Source organism: Hemitrygon akajei, chromosome 6, assembly GCF_048418815.1.
Source record: "Hemitrygon akajei chromosome 6, sHemAka1.3, whole genome shotgun sequence".
NCBI lineage: Eukaryota > Metazoa > Chordata > Chondrichthyes > Myliobatiformes > Dasyatidae > Hemitrygon > Hemitrygon akajei.
This window is the reverse complement of record NC_133129.1, coordinates 138,510,156-138,527,403: the sequence shown is the minus strand read 5'-3', so window position 1 is coordinate 138,527,403 and position 17,248 is coordinate 138,510,156.

Genomic DNA, 17,248 nt, shown 5'->3' with positions numbered 1-17,248 from the left:
TCCCATCCATCAATGTTACCTTTTCCTCCACCCTCTCCAACCATCTATCACAGTACTCCAAGCTCCCCATAATCATCATAAGACAAGCCTAAATACCCTGATGATTGTTGGCCTACCCAGTCTCTCAAACATGCCTTTGGAAGAAAACCCTGTGCAGCTTAAGAACGTGTGCAGTGGCTATCCAAAGTCCCCAAAATCCTAGGCTTAGGAGGTAAATAATTTTGGTATTGACTGTTGAAGGGAGTGGTCAACAGTTAAAATTAGGCCTCATCCAGGCATCTAAATCCATTTTACAAACCATTCTAGATACAGGAGAATAATTAAGCCTGCTGGTATTCTCAATTCCCAGAATGTCATTAACTGCCAACTTATTTAAGATACATAAATATAAAATATGTTTTCCTGTAATTTCACACTGATAATAAGTGCTTTCCGTTCATGTTGACATAGCGTAGAATATCTTTATCTGCTGACTTCCAACTGATAATACATTCTTTACAGAATTTGTGATTGATATTTAGTTGCAAAGCTCTCAAATCAAATTAATTAAATTTCTGGGCACTCGAATAATATACTTTATTAATGTTAGACATTTAAAGTCCGAATCAGAATCAGAATGAGAATCAGGCTTATTATCTTAGCAGTAGTTCAATGCAATACATAATATAGAAGAAAAAAAGTAAAACTAAATAAATAAATAAATAAATTGCAGTACCTCCTACCTGATGATAACAGTGAGAAAAGGGCATGTCCTGGGTGCTGGTGGATCTTAATAATGGATGCTGCCTTTCTGAGACACCGCTCCTTGAAGATGTCCTGGGTACTTTGTTGGTTAGTGTCCAAGACGGAGCCAACTAAATTTAACTCTGCAACTTCTTTCAGTCCTGTGCAGTAGCCCCCCCCCACCCCCCACCCCATACCAGACAGTGATGCAACCTGGCAGAATGCTCTCCACAGCACATCTATAGAAGATTTTGAGTGTTTTTGTTGACCTACCAAATCTTGTTGAACTCCTAATGAAGTACAGATGCTGTCTTGCTTTCTTTATAGCTGCATGGATATGTTGGGACCAGGTCAGGTCCTTAGAGATCTTGACACCCAGGAACTCAAAACTGCTCACTCTCTCCACTTCATCTATCTCCATCCCTCTATGAGGATTGGTATGTGTTCCTTTGTCTTACCTTTCCTGAAATCCACAATCAGGTCTTTTGTCTTATTGACGTTGAGTGTGAGGTTGTTGCTGCGACACCATTTCACTAGTACGCCTCTACGTACATCTCGCTCCTGTACGCCCTCTTATCTCCATCTGAGATTTGACCAACAATGGTTGTATCATCAACAAATTTATAGATGCTATTGAGCTATGCCTAGCCACACAGTCATGAATATAGAGAGAGTAGAGCAGTGGGCTAAGCACACATCTCTGAGGTGCACCAGTGTTGATCATCAGCGAGGAGGAAATATTATCACCAATCTGCACAATTTGTGGTCTTCTGATTAAGAAGCCAAGGATCCAATTGAAGAGGGAGGTACAAAGGCCCAGGTTCTGTAACTTCTCAATCAGGATTATGGGAATGATGGTGTTAAATGCTAAGCTATAGTTGATGAACAGTGTCCTGACATAGGTGTTTGTGTTATCCAGGTGGTCAACATTAGTTCAGGTGGTCCAGATGGTGTGAAAAACCATTGAGATTGCCTCTGCTGTTGACCTATTGTGGTGATTGGCAAATTGCAATGGGTCCAGCTCCTTGGGAAGGAATAGCTTGAGAATTGTACTTTTTGAACTTTTTTCATCAAGTGCCACACAAAACTCTTCAATGGCCTTAGTTCTAAGATGAGGCAGTGAAAAATTTGCAGCTTAATAATCTGCTTTGTTTTAGAAAAATCCATTATTTGATGTTTCTCATCTACAATTTCCTGGGACTACAGATTATACAATTAATCACAGTAGGGTTATATGGGAATAAACAAGGATGTTATCATATGTACAACCTTTAGAATGTAAACAGATTGCTTAGTTATTCTGATTACAGCACTTTACAAAATCCATATTAATGTCATCAAAAAATAAAACAGAAGGCAACAGTTCAAGCCATCTGTGTGCCACTTTTATCTAATTCAAGGAAGTTTATTTTACACAAACCAAATAGTTTTTCTGACTCCTCTTGCTCTTACTGTGAAGTGTTCCAGATGCCACTTTTCGACTTCCACCATTACATAGGGCATAATTTTTTTGCTACAGGCTAAAGATCATTTATTTTTATAACATTATAATTTGTTATTAGCTTTCAAAAGGAATCTAAGATGTTCTGAGATCCCAAGAGAATCAATCTAGTTTCACTCTTCGCTATTATAAATTGATAGAGACCAATCTTTCAAAACCTCAGTCGGAGTTAGCAGTCTGCCAGTCTGTGAAGTTGTATAAGTTGATATGCATTGCGGAACTCAACAGATCTCCTTCATCCCACTGAAGTCAACTAAGGAGATATCTGGCAGTACTGAGAGACAAACTTTGGCAAAGCATGATGAGTGGGTTAAGATATATTGCTGCTTCAGGACACAGAACATTTAGCAAAATATATTTGCTAGTTTTGTGTTGGTCATAGCAATATCAATTGTTCTATGAATTAAAATTAATACAACTACAGCCAAGAACAATCAATCTCCATAAGACTGGCAACATTAGGTTTACAGGTTTTTAAAACTCCCTACCTGTCTACTGATGCTAGAGACTGGAGTACAATGATAGTCCTAATGCCCAACTCTGCTACATACTCAGCTATTACCTGCCTTGGGAGGCTATTTGCATATATTTATTTAAATCTGTTCTGGAAATATAATGTTGGCTTTTACTTCAGGAAGGAAATTCCAAACTTAGTGGAGCCTGGCATAGAGCCAGTGTTATGGTGAACAGGCAGTGTCACGTTGTGTTGTCCCATTCTTCAGGACATTTTGATTGATTTTACACTTGCAAATGGCGAGGATAGTTTATACTCTTTCGCTAGTTGTACTGAAATATGGCATTTCTGTACATAAGGTATTTGACAAGGAAGCGATCAGCTTACAATATGAGTAGTGTTCTTCTTGTGACTTGTGACATTAACCCTATTCTAACAGCAGGACACCAAACATCAGACTTGAAATACAAATTTTGAAGAAGAGCAAGAATTTGGTCAACACCAGGCTGAACCTGGAGATCTGGAGGTCTTTGTCAGACCTGGGGGAAGATCTGACGCAATTACCATGAAGTGATGAGGGAAAACTTGTCTGCTTCCAGGCGGGGGAGGTTACATTATTTAACCTGCAGCCTGTTTATTTAGGGAACACAGAACAAGGAAATAAACATGGGATGAGGAATAAGTAAGGGAAGTAGCAAAACTGAAAACAGCAGTAGAATTGGAACAGCACATGAGAAAAAAGCTAAGAAGTTTCTGCTAAAGAAGTCTGGTTTCCTCCCACATCCTAAAGATGTGCTGGTAGGTTAATTGACCACTATAAGTTATCCAAGCTGTAATGTAGATGGGTGGTAGGTAAATCCAGGGACAGAGAATAAACATATGCAACAGAATATGTTAGCGAAAAATAGCTGGAATGATGGCGGTGTTGGAATTACTCTGAGAGCCAATCTAGACTCAAAGGATAAAATGATATTCTGCAGTACAGTAGATCATAAGAGTTATTGTTTTGAAAGAAGAATGGCTGAGAATGAGGAAATATAATAACATAAAATGGTTTAAATAAGGAAAAGAAGTGGGACCAAAGGTTCAGAGTTTGGGGAAATACTGCAGTACAGTCAAGACAGAGCTTCATTAAGCCTGGTTCCTTCACCATGGTAACTCCACTGCTACAGAGCAACAGCAGAAGAGAAATTGGTCAATATAAAATAAAACTGCAGGATAGACACAAATGTATACAAACACTCCAGCCAGTATCACTTACATATCAACTACAAATACCAGGGAAGTTCGTGATATCTTGCCAGAAGACACTACAGATTATACCATAGCATCATGGAACATTCACTAATGCATGGGTCAAAGGTTAGAACAGGAATGAAGAAGCTACTGGAAATTCAGAAGTTAGTAACACAGGCAGCCTGCCTATTCCTGCAAGTGTGATTCATGTGGGTGTGTTGCATTCCTGGTGCCAGCTAAGGGAGATACAAAGCACTCTGTAAGGGGAAGATGACTATCATGGACAAATGGGAGCAAGGGAGAGATGGAAGAAATATCATTCTTCAAGCTGAGTTTTAGGAATATTGAAAGTAATGAATAAATCAGAAGACAATAATCTCAGGACTATTCCTGAGTGAGTCAGAAACAGTTGGGTACTAAAGAGGTTCTTACGTCAGTGGTTCTGGAACATGGGATTTACTTTGCCAAAGCACAGGTTGCATTTAAGTTAACATTCTTGGCAACAGCATAAGTGTTACTGTTGGGGAATATTTCAATACATTTGACTGGGAAAGAGAAAGCAGCAAAATAACAGAAGGAGATTTTAATGAAATCCAAGAGTACAAATAACTGTAAAACTAGAAATATTCCAACACTTCCAGGGCCCAGACTGAGGAAATACTGAATAGCTAAGAACAAAGGAATTTCATGAATGCAAAATTCCACAATACAAAACATTGAGGTGATAATGTAAGTCACAAATTACCTTGCTTGTGCTGGCCGCTCATTCCACACTCTCATGACTCTCTGAGTGAAGAAGTTTCCCCTCGTGTTCCCCTTAAATTTCTCACATTTCACCCTTAAGCCAAGGCCACAAGTTGTACTTGCACCCAAACTCAGTGGAAAAAGCCTACTTGCATTTACACTATCTAAACCCCTCATAATTTTGCATACATCTATCAAATCTCCTCTCAATTGTCTGCATTCTAAAGAATACAGTCCTTACCTATTCAATCTTTCTTTATAACTCAGGTCATCCAGACCCAGCAACATCCTTGTAAATTTTTTCTGCACTGTTTCAACATTGCTTACATCCTTCCTGTAGGTAGGTGACCAAAACTGCACACAATACTCCAAATTAGGTCTCACCAATGTCTTATACAACTTCAACGTAACAACCCATCTTCTATACTCAATACCTTGATTTATGAAGGTTCATTGTCCCAAAATCTTTCTTTATGACACTATCTACCTGTGATGCGATTTTCATAGAAAAATGGACCTTTATTCCCAGATCCTATCATTCTACCGCGCTCCTCAGAGCCCTACCATTCATTGTGTAAGAACTTCCCTGGTTGGAAATACCAAAGTACAAAACATCATACTTGTCTGTGTTAAATTCCATCTGCCATTTTTCAGACCATTTTTCCAGATAGCCTGATCCAGATGCAGATCCCTCTGCAAGCCATGATAGCCTCCCTCACTGTCCACTACACTCCCAATCTTAGTGTCATCTGCAAATTTGCTGTACCAGTTAACCATATTATCATCCAGATCATTGACATAGATGACAAACAACAAAGGCCCCTGCACCGATGCTTGTGGCAACTATTAGTCATGGGCCTCCAGACCGAGAGGCAATCCTCTACTACTACTCTCTGGCTTCTCCCACAAAGCTAGAGAGTCCAATTACTACCTTATCCTGAATGCCAAGCAACTGACCTTTCTGAAGAATACAGGACTGATGGTGCTGAATTTGAATGCATGTAGCATTCGGAATAACTTGTAGTACAACGAGATATTGGTCAGTATGATGTTGTGGGCATCATTGAGTTATGGATGAAAGAAGGCCATATTTGGGAGCTTAACATCAAAGGATATACTTTGTATCGAAGGGCGGGCAAGAAGGCATAGGCAGTGATGTGGCTCTGTCGGTAAGAGATGGAATCACATCTTTAGAAAGAGCTAACATAAGGTCAAAGAATGTTACACCTTTGTGGGTGGAGTTAAGAAACTTTAAGGATAAAAAAAATTATGGGAATCATACATAGGCCTCAAAATAGTAGCCAAGATGTGGGGTTAAGATTGCAAAGTGAGTTGGAAAAGACATGTAATAAGGATAATATCACAATTGTAATGGGGGATTTCAATATGCAAAAGGATTGGGAAAATCAGGTTGGTGTCAAGTGGCAAAAGAGGGAATTTGTTGAATGCCGATAAGATGGCTTTTCAGAGCAGTTTGTGCTTGAACCTATTTGAGGAAAGGTTATCTTAGATTGGATGTTGAGTAGTAACCCAGATCCTACTAGGGAGTTTAATGTAAAGGAACCCTTAGGAGACAGTGATCATCTTTACCGCTAGAACAACTTCATGCCTTCTTTTAACCTTGCTGATTTCTTCCTTGTGTTCTCTTGCATTTCTTGTACTCTATAAGCAGCTCATTTGTTCCTGCTTGCTGATAGCTGCTACCGTATGCAGCTTCTTTTGAGAGACTGAAGAATAATAGAGAAGGACACATGGAAAGGGATGCTACAGCATTCATTAAGGAACGTAGTAAACTGATAAACAGAAATGTTTAATGGAGTCCAACACGACAGTAACTATTTTATGTTGAGGAGAGCAGAGGGAGTTGTTATAAAGTGGATTCCACATTATTGGGCTATCGGTTAATCAGGCAGCCACTTATTTAGGACAACTCTTGAAAAACAAAAATTAATCAAAAAATAGCCAAAGATTCCCTTTGTTTATTTGGGACCCTCTGTCACTTAACTGGGACAAGAGACTGTTACTGAACCTTTTCTAATTAGTGTCAGTAGCATGCACTTGTGTGGCCATTACACACCACACTATGCTTAGAGCAAACAGTTTTTAAATAGTGTAAGCTGTGTGTGTTCAAAAAGCAGATATTTTTGTCACTGGTAGTTGGCAAGAAATAAGTAGTAAGACAATTAAAAACTGTTTTGCTCACTGTGGTTTCAAAAATTTAGGCTTGAGATGCCAGAAAAGGCCAAGAGTAAATATGAAACAAGTTCACTACTTCAGCAAGTTAGGAACTATGAAGAATTTGATGATATCACCAATTGGCTTGAATTTTGCAATAAAAATGAAGATTTGGAGGATGCAATCATTGAAAGCATTGTAAAAAAGGCAGTCCATTATGTGTACTAGGTGTCTGCATTGATTTTGCTCATTTACAGACAATCAAAGGACCATGGCAGCGTAAAGTGGATGAATTTCTTCATCAGTAACTATTAGGAGTACAGTTTTATAGTACTAATAATGTTAGCAGTGTTCTGATTTCAAACACAAGAAAATCTGCAGATGCCGGGAATCCAAAGCTACGCTCAAAATGCTGGAGGAACACAGCAGGTCAAGCAGCATCTACAGAAAAGAGTAAGCAGCCAATGTTTTTGACTGGAAAGAAAGAGGAGAAGTCAGAGTAAAAAAGTTGGGGGGGGGCAGGAGGCAGAAAGAAGTACAAGGTGGTAGATGATAGGTGAAACTGGGAGGCGGGAGGAGGGGTGAAGTAAAGAGCTGGAAAGTTGATTGGTGAAAGGGATAAAGGGCTAGAGAAGAGGGGATCTGATAGGAGAGAGATAAAAAAAGGAACAGGAAATGGTGAAGGTGAGGGCAATTACCGTAAGTTTGAGAAATCGATGTTCATGCCATTAGGTTGGAGGCTGCCCATACAGAATACAAGGTGTTGTTCCTCCAACCTGAGTATGGCCTCATCTACTGCCTTCTTACTCTGACTTCTCCTCTTTCCTCTCAGTCTTGATGAAGCATCTCACCCCAAAGTGTTGACTTTTTACTCTTTTCCATAGATGCTGCCTGGCATACTGGTTCTTCCAGCATTTTGTGAGTGGTCTGATTTGTTTTATTTTCCATTTAAATACAGTACATAATTTGTAACTTGGTTAAATGGTAGTTACACTTTTTTGACTATTTCCATGAAACTTTGGCTAACTGGGGCAGCCACTTAATTGGGCCAAAATATACTAGAACCAATGTGTCACAATTAACTGGAATCCACTGTAATATTAGGAAGTTACTTAAGAGGTCTAAACTGAAATGTTAGCAATTGAGGCAGACAACAAAAACTGTCCATTGTCACTGAAAGATCATCAAAAACCCTCAGTCTGGAAGCAATAAAGGAGAGAAGTTTCGGATTTGCTTTACTAGAATTGCCGTGATCAGATACATCACCACAACATTGTGGGCCCAAGGGCCTGTACTGTGTGGTAAGGTTCTATGTCCAGCAACATTGTTTCTGATTCTGGCTACAAATTCTCCCAAATGCTTCGCTTTCATATTCTAATGTAATTTTATATTCCTCTCTGCCACTGGTCATTGTACAATTAGTGAACTTGGATGACATGGCTTTCAAACCTATCATCTAACTTAACAACTACAGTGAAAATCCACTATAGACCCTTATATGACACCTTTGGCCATTTAAAGAATCTGCCCATAAGTCTGCTGTCTCTATCTCCAGCACCCTGCCTCATGTTCCAATTGACCTGCCTTAACTTTCTTTCCATTGCTCCAGTCCACAATAAAATCCTCTCTGGTAGCACACTTAACTTTTGGCTGAGCATGTTGTTGGCACCAGTATGCTTCAGGGCTGATACTCCAGTGTGATATAAGGGAGATATTGACAGTGGAGATAAACCAGATTCATTTCTGTTCTTTCAGATGGATGTACAAAAAGCCCCACAGCATCACTTCAAAAAATAAAACACACAGGAGTTAATTCTAATTGTTCAGCCAATACCCCAAATCACCAAAGCTTCTCATTACCTTCATATTCATTGTGGCATTTTGTGCAACTGACAGCTGTCTTCCTTCATTGATCACTGCTGACACTTCATCTGTTCTCAGCAACGTACTTCGGAATGCCCTAAGGTCATGAAAGGTGCTTAACTAATGCTCGTTTTTCTTATTTTATCTTAAATATTATTCCAGGTGATCAATAGCCTCCTGTAGTAATATTTTCTCCATTAATAGAAATGATGAAGCATCTTTAATCTGAGACATTAACAGTTTTCCATCCCACAGATGCGGCCTGACCAGCTGAGTATTTCCATCATTCTCTGTTTCTATTTCCTCCTTTAGTACAGTGTACAACATTCTTTTAATCTACCAGTTCCTGTTAGAGTAATAATACTAAGTGTACTGGTGTTTCATCCAGCAATGGGAAAAAAATCTCTATTTCTCTTTTCAGTCCCTCTTATACTAATAAGTGTATCTTTCGGCTTCCACCTCCTGTACCATCCTCTGTTATATTTCAGTGAACATAGGTAGTTGCTTTTTTTCTGCTTTCTCATCGTAAGTACAGTCATATTCAGTGAAGAATAGAAGATCATCTAGTCGTGATTACACTTACCTAATACCCAGAAGAAAACAGGTCATTTGTGCAATGACAGTGAATAACTTCAAAAGCTTTGAAATGCTTTGAGGAAGTCCAATGATGTACTGAGGTATTGTGTATCTAATGCGTTTCATATTCCATTAAGTACCCCTTTACGTAAAATCTAGCCTTTGGTTAATTTAATTACAATGCTCTGTTTACTCAACTAAAAAACCACTGATATTCTTAACTCCTTGCCCATTTTATATATTGATTTTGGGCTTATGCAGATATGTTGTGAATGATCTGTTGTCACTATGACTCATTTTTTTAACACACAAGACATTTGCAGACAGATGAGTGTACTTGTGAAGCAAATAAACCAAGTCAACGAATGTCACTGTGTTTAACCTTTGATACATAATTTGATTTCTGCTTCCTTTGTGAACTTTACCCAATAGAGCTCTAACCTTTCAGACTCAGATTGCTATTTCTGAAACCAAATGGCAATAAAACTTTGTACAGGTAGGTTGGGTTATGGCTAATCGACATCATTTTATCCATTCCCCAATCAATGGGCTTGACAGATAGCCAACAGTCATCTGCTTGTAGAAGTTGAACAAGTCTGGCCACGCCTGATCTGTCATGCTGGATCTGCTTACTTCACATCCTGTGAAATAGATCATTAACCACGTCTCAGCCCTGCTCCTTGGTTAGCGATAGGAAAGTCTGTGTGCAACAATATACTGTATATGTATATACCCCTTACCTTACAGAGCATTGATGTACTTGTTAGACTCTGAAGCTATCTTTTTTTCTGTAGGTATCCTCATTTCAAAATGAACACCGTTTCTTTCTTTATAATTGAATTAGAGTTCAATTTTGGAATGGTTTTCAGAACGCAATTTCAAGCTTCTGTCTATGACTTGGATTTTACTGTGCACTGCCACCCAGGGTTCACTTTTGTTGAGGGAACAATGAGGTAATCCCGGTACTTGCTTACTTTTACTGCTGCATTGAAGAATTGTCTGCACTTGAATTTTCAAAATTCAGAACAAAGTTAACATATCATGTCACTAGCCTTTCATCAGTGCTGTTTCAGGCTTCTTCTTATTTCTGGTTCAGAGTTATTCAATGTAGTTACCAACTAAAATGCCACCCTCATGATACCGATTCACTGCTGATTTACATGATGTGTGAGCTTTTCTCTCAAATCACTGTTCTCTCTGCAGTTCATATTCCTGGGATTAGAATAGATGGGTACTTAATGGTTGGCATGGAGAAGGTGAGCTGAAGGACTGTCACAATTATTTTTTGTTACTTACCACTGAAACAATTTTAGATCCAGTGCCACCTTCTCTTGAGGGTGCTTTCTCTTGAATCACATTGCTTTTAGTTTTCAAGTCGGTTGCTGACATAGTGATTATGTGAGCTGTGGTGGTTGTCTGTCATGTCCAACAATTACAGGACACCTGTGCGGGAGAGTTTTTAAAGTGGAAAAGCCATTACACTAGGGCACTTCCACTCTCTCAACTGCAGAAGACCAGATCCAGTGATACGAACAAGCATCACAAACTGGAGTCGTCCTTGGTTGCAGTGACATCTTCTCTGCCTTGTCATGCCCTTCGTTCCCCATGGGGTGTTGCAGTACCACCTCCCAAGCCGTCGGATCTCATCTGCCCAGTCCTCGGGAAATGACTTTGCACGCTAGGACAGGCATGTCCCTATCTGGCCGGGTTATGAGGCCGCTGGCTACCTTCCACTGGTTTAGCCTGCCTGTCAGGTGATGTACCGGGGTGTGGCTGCTGTCACATGCAGACAGCTACTTGGAGCCACAGGTGAGAGCTGAGTGTCCGGTGGGGATCAAACGTGAGTGAGCTCCCCCAGACTGGACACAACAAACCTCTTCACCTGAGAAGCTACCCCTCTCTGGACAGTCGTACCCCCCAAGTAGTGAGCAGTAATTGTGGCTGTTCTACTACCTGCTCTTGTCCACTTTCACAGAACCTGGCAGCAAATTAAGTAAACATCCCCATTTTACTCATGAAAGTATTACATTATCTTTTACAGCAGTTCTCTCTGCAAAGCAGGCTTCTGAAACAGTCCAAACTGAAACATTGGTGGCAACATTATAAAACAGGTGGTCATATTTCTTGAAAGAGCAAAATACCCACTATTCTTTTCAGTATACATTAAATCGGTGAGGTGTGTGTCTTTGCTTACTATTGGAAAAACAACTTCCATTGAAAAAAATTGCACATGACCTAAGTAAAGAGGCTTTGCAAATACAGATAGCTTGGACTATTCTGGTTGTCCAGCCACAGCTGGTGCAACCTTGAATTTTACAGTTTGATTATTCAGAGTCCATGCATTCACTTTTGCATGGCACAACCCAGTTAGTAAACCTTTGAATCACAGGGTGTAGGCAGGTGGCTACAGCTTGTGTCTGACACAGTTAAGGTTTCTTCATTCCCTGTACCCTTCTCCCCAATGGGAGAAATAAGGAGCTTCTCAAAAGCAAACCCACAGTGGAATGTAAAATTATAGAGGTAACCAAATTAAATCACAGCACATAAGCAGCTTACTGACTAAGCAGTCAATAAAAGCAAAAAGCAACAAAATGACTTATAAACATCCTTTTAGGTCTCCTAAAGCTGCTACCTTAAGCTCCTCGAGCACACTATCAGAAAGTCAAGTCAAATCAAGTCTCTTTTTATTGTCATTTCGACCATAACTGCTGGTACAGTGCACAGTAAAAACAAGACAACATTTTTCAGGACCATGGTGCTACATGAACAATACAATAACTACACTGAACTATGTAAACCAATACAAAAACTACACTAGACTACATATTTACCCAGGATTGCATAAAGTACACAGAACAGTGCAGGCATTACAATAAATAATAAACAAGACAATAGGCACAGCAGAGAGCAGTAGGTTGGTAGTCCGATGGCTTGGAGGAAAATCTGTTACATAAATAATCAGCTGAATGGCGGCGTCCGGGATTCCGTCTGTTTCTGTACTCCCGCCGAATATTTCGTTGCCACAGATGTCCAATTTAATGTCCATTGGACAGCAGAATGGATGGGAGAGCCGGCCAGCTAGGGCTTACTTTTTTCCTGGCACGGACTCCTGCCCACTTGGCTTGCTTCTGCCTCCTCGCACATCGCTTACGACGTCCCCACCTCCGGCCACCGGCATCAGGCGACTCCAAGGACTGCAGGCCCGATTCCCTCAGCAAGCCGAGGTCGCACAATCTAACCAGCAGATTTTCATGAAGGTTTGTTTTTGGGCGATCTCTGTATTGTAGTAATATCTGGCGATGGTAGATAGTCGCTCTGTTATCCATTGCCCTAAACCCTAATTGTGCCTTAAAATTAAATTAGAAAACTAAATTAAAGTAGCACCAGATCCGAAAGGCCGCTGCTGCCGTGTGCCACGCCGCCTATTGGAAGAGTGCACCAAAGAAGCCGTTTGCTGACTATGCACTCTTGCCACCTCAGATACCGGAGAAATATGCAAATAGCTAATGGGTGTAATTATTATAAAATATTTATATAGTTAGCTACAAGCCGACATGTTGGTGGCTGTTTCCATCATTAGAATAGTTATCAAAATGAAGGTTACATGGGACAGAAATGGGTAAATTTTCTGATTAGTTTGTACTTTCTATAAAAGTGGAGCAGAAGAAAAAAACTTCCTTTTCAGACTTTAGTCTATCCATGACCTTTGGTGATGCATTTACAGTGGATGAAGCCAATTTCATCCACTTAGAAGTTGGAAAAGAAACTTGGCAGTTTAAGAACAGATGCTTTCCTTGATAATAATAAAATGAAGAGATATAGAGCAAAATATAAAAGTTGGCATAGATTTACGCCTCATCTAAGGTGACACAGTTACTTTGGACACAAACCTATATATTGCTCATAGCAGAACCTGTCACGTCGACAGTGACCCATCCATCATGCTAAGCAAGACCTTATTCCTGACACAAGCTTATCAATTGCCAGAAGGAGTACTGTTCCATATATAGTCACACTTCCTTCAGAATCAGAATCAGAATCACAATCAGGTTTAATAGCACCTGTATATGTCATGAAATTTGTTGTCTTTGCGTCAGCAGAAAATGTAATGCATAATGATAGGAAAAACATGAATTACATTATATATATATAATATAAATATTATATATATATACTTAATATACTATATATAATAGATAAATTAAATAAATAGTGCAAAATAGAAATTAAAAAAAGGAATGAGGTTCAATGTCCATTCAGGAATTGGATGGCAGTGAGACGCAGAATAAAACAAACTGTACAATTAGTAATCCTGCAAGAAAGAAGCAATACTTCTCACTTAGAAGCATATTTTGGGGTTGAGCAAGAAAATGAATCAGCCATGATTCAACAGCAGAGTGGACTTGATGGACCAAATGGCTTTCTTCTGCTCCTATGACTTATGGTCTTATAGTCTTCATTTATTGTTACTTTAACTGGGTGCATTAATTTTATATAAAAGAACTAACATACCAACTATATTATGAAAACACTGAGGTTAGCATCACATAGATCTTCAATCTGTAACCAACATTTAAAACAAGACAAAGTTTGGCTGAAAAAGGTACAGAAGTCTGACATCAGTTAACACTCACAGCAAGACAAAGAGCATCAAACAGAACATACCTCAGACGGATGCAAGTTAAGGTAAGATCTTTAAAATCTTATTAGAGATCTAAAAACTTATTAGACACAAAATATTCTTCAAAATTTCACTTTAAACAACACTCTTAATCAAAGCAAGTGAAAATGATACTTCCACAGAAGATTTTTCACAATGTTTAACAACTTAACAATGAATAAACCTGATTTCTCTGAGTTACCGTTTGTGATATATTTCTGTTTATGTTCACTGAGAGATGAAATATTCAAATTGAATCTAACTCTTTACTCCTCTGTGTAATAAGCCATTAGCCTGCAGGAACTTGTTCTGTAAATTGAATTAGAATTTTTGTTCTTTTAGTATTGGCTCATTTGAGGGATGTTTATCTGATCATTATTTTCATTTGGCAAAACTGGTCATTTTTGGATATTTTTCTTTTTATAAAATGTAACAACATTGATATCAATAACAGTAATAATGCATGCAAATTTGAAGCCATAATTACTATTAACTTATCATTGTCTACCAAGTCATCAGCGTCAAACCATTGACCAGCACATCCCACAAGCAAATGGTTTGTTCGGTAGATATTTCCACATTTGGAAAGACATCTGCAACAATTTTAATGCAAAGTAAATGAAACGTAAATTCTGCATGGACTTCCATAATAGATTTTTATTAATGAAAATGGTAGACTTTTCTCAATTGACCATTTGGAATATACTTTGATTTCTCTACAGCTGGAGCTGAAAAATTCATACTCTATTTATGTGTCCTATAGCTGCATTTCATTGGCTTTGTATCCGTACTCAGCACTACAACAATAAAGTTGAATCTAATCTAATCTGTGCCTTTTATCATATTGTACACCCCTATCAAGTTACTTCTCATTCTTGTTCACTCTGGCGAGAAAAGATCTAGCTCATAAAGCATGCTTTCTAATCCAGGCAGCATTCTGGTAAATCTCTAAAGCTTCCACATTCTTCCTATAATGAGGTGACCAGAAATGAGCACAATATTTCAAGTATGGTCTAACCAGGGTTTTGTAAAGCTGCAACATTACCTCATAGCTCTTGAACTCAATCCCCTGACTAATGAAGTCCAGCACAAAATATGCCTTCTGAACTACCCACCCAACTTGCACAGGAGTTTTAAGGGATCTATGTACGTACATCACAAGATCCCTCTGTTCCTCCACACTGCCAAGAATCATGCTATTAATCTTATATTCTGCCTTCAAATTTGATATTCCAAAGTGAAACATGTCACACTTTTATGGGTAGAATTCCATTTGTCACTTCTGAGCCCAGTTCTGCATCCTGTCCCATTACAACCTGCAGCAGCTTTCTGCACTATCACAATTCCACCAGCCTTAATATCATTTAAAAATGTACTAACCCAGCCTTCCACTTCCTCACTTCAGTCATTTATTTTAAAAAGAGCTACAAAGAACAGGGGTCCCAGAACATATCCCTGCGGAACACCACTGGTTACCGACCTCCAGGCAGAACACACTCCATCCAGTACCACTCTCTGCCTTGTATGAACAAGTCAATTCTCAATCCGCACAGTTAAGTTTCCCTGGATCCCTTGCCTCCTGACTTTCTGAATGAGCCTACTATGGGGAACCTTATCAAATGCCTTATTAAAATGTAGATACACCATGTACACTACACTTTAAGTGCTTTGTCACATCCTCAAATAATTCAATCAGGCTCCTGGGGAATGATCTGCCACTCACAAAGTCATGTTGATTATCTCTAATTAGACTATGCTTCTTCAAATGCTCTTGAATCCTGTCTCTAAGAATAGTCTCCATTAATTTTACCACCACTGTAATAAGATTCACTGGTCTATAATTTCCAAGGTTATCCCTACTCCTTTTTTAAATAAAGGAATAACATTTGCCACCCTCCAATCATCTGGTATTACTTCTGTGACCAGTGTCATGTCAAATAATTTCTCATCTTCAGAGGGACAGTTATACCAATTTGTTTAAGCTTTACTCAAAACTTTTTATTTTCCCTCTTTGATAGAACGTGAATGGAAATCTTACAGTATTTGATATTAATACTTTTGTTCAAAAGTAACAGCTTTTAAGATTATAATATGGCCTTATCATTTGACAAGCCCTTTCCCATTCTAAAGTGTCTGACAATCGATGAATTATCCTCATGGAAGTGAATTTTACAGCAAATGAGAATATTGGAAAATTGTGTCTCCATCTTGCAGGAAAAAGTTGCTGCCAGAATTACAGAATTGTGCTTCTGACTCCAGCTGAATTGTTGGCCTCTGGTTCATTTACATTTCCTAATCAGAATCTCATTTGATATCACTGCATATGTCATGAAATTTAATGTTTTGCGGCAGCAGTGCTTTCGAATATGTAATAATGAAAATGAAATACAAATTGCAATAAGAAATATATATTAAAAATGAAGTAAGTAGTCAAAAGGAGAGCAAAACAATTGAGTTAGTTTTCATGAGTTCATTATCAATTCAGAAATCTGATGGCAAAGGGGAAGACTTTGTTCCTGAAACATTGAGTGAGTGTCTTCAGCCTCCTATAACTCCTCCTTGATGGCAGCAATGAGAAGTGGGAATGTCCTAGGTGATGTCCTTAATGATGGATGCTGCCTTTTTGAGGCATTGACCTTTGAAGGTGTCCTTCTTCATGCTGAGGAATAATTGAGCTTCATGATTGAGCTGAGTGAGTCTTCACCCTGTGCTGTTGCCTCGAGATAAAGTAAGATATAGAATATCTATGGCAGGTTCTTTATTAGAAGAGACCAAAATGGTATGCATACTGATACCAACTTGCAAATGAGACAGGAACAAAAAGAGAGTATGATCCCTCATTCCACCCTGAGCAGAAGTTTTAGGCTATTATGTCTGGATATCAAACATTTGATATTTTCCTTTGTTTTGCTTTTGAAGGTACCCTTTTCAGCACATGTGCTCACCAATTTCCAAACTGCCAATGTTCAGATGTCCCTTGCCTCCCAACAGGGCTCTGTATATTACCACAGTTTCATCAATACTCCTCTCACTATGATAACTTCCCGCCGATCCAGTCATAATCAACATTTATGAAAAGAGTTGTCAGCAAGAGGGATGTAAACATTATCAACTTGCTTCCAGGTGATTTATCAAGAGGACAAATGAAAAGGACTAGGCCACCAGGCCCCTCAAGCCTGTTATGTTATTCAATACGACCATTGCCGATCTATACCGGCCTCAACTCTTTCTGTGCCAGTTCCCGATAAACTTCAAAGTCTCAATCTTTCAAATATCTGTCAATCTCCACTTTAACTATATCTACTTTGTGTCACCC